General features: G+C 42.0%; 1 pseudogene across 1 annotated transcript; it reads right to left on the reverse strand.

Annotated features, from left to right (window-relative positions):
- Positions 1-214: 214 nt before the first annotated feature.
- Positions 215-724, reverse strand: LOC108524951 (60S ribosomal protein L35a pseudogene; annotated as a pseudogene). The gene has a single exon (XR_001884172.1). The product of XR_001884172.1 is annotated as a 60S ribosomal protein L35a pseudogene (transcript).
- Between the last annotated feature and the right edge of the window lie 133 nt (positions 725-857).

Here is an 857-nt window from a genome sequence, read left to right on the forward strand (position 1 = left end):
GAAATCATCACTGAAAGAACACGTGCATGATCACTGATTTTATCTGTTCTATACCTTTGAGCTTCCTCAGTCATATCCACCCCCAGTCATCCCTTTCATCTTCTTCCACAGCATACAAAGAGGATTCACTTCATCTGGTGGTGGTGGTGATGGTGCTTTCTCACTGCTGGGTATGGAGTCATTGCCTTGTTACTGCTCTTTCTATTTTTCTTTCTTTTTTTTTTTTTGACAAATCCACATTTATTTATTGATTTTTCGTTAGTTTAAATCCTTGAGGGGTACAGCATCACTTGGATTCTGTGTCCAATGGCCTTAGCAGGAAGATTGCTTCGGAATTTGGCAGGAATCATGCCACTGTTTCCATGGGCCCGAGTTACCTTTCCCCAGATGACTCTGGTTTTATTTGGTTTGCCACCTGGAGTCACTGTGTTGTTCTTTGCTTTGTATACATAAGCGCATCTCTTGCCCAAATAGAATTCTGTTTCATCTCGGGCATAAACACCTTCAATTTTAAGAAGAGCTGTGTGCTGCCTTTGGTTCCAGAGACCCTGCTTATAGCCGGCAAAAATGGCCTTGGACCACAGCCTTCCAGACATAGTTCCTTTTAGAAGTCCCGTTCCCAGCAGGCCTCCACGGGAACCAAGATGGTGGGAAGAGCTGCTCTTTCTATTTTTCTTTTACTGTTCTTTCTCCTCTGTACCACTCACTATTTTCAGATGGATTTTTGAGAATAAATGTGCAGAGTTTATGATATGTATGAAGCACATCTTTATAGAAACTGGCTTTACAAAAATTACCTATGCTTTGCTTCTTTGGGTTGATGTGCAGATGCATTTCAGGATTCTCACTCTGGACTG

This window comes from Rhinopithecus bieti, unplaced genomic scaffold, assembly GCF_001698545.2.
Source record: "Rhinopithecus bieti isolate Rb0 unplaced genomic scaffold, ASM169854v2 repeat_35245, whole genome shotgun sequence".
Classification (NCBI taxonomy): domain Eukaryota; kingdom Metazoa; phylum Chordata; class Mammalia; order Primates; family Cercopithecidae; genus Rhinopithecus; species Rhinopithecus bieti.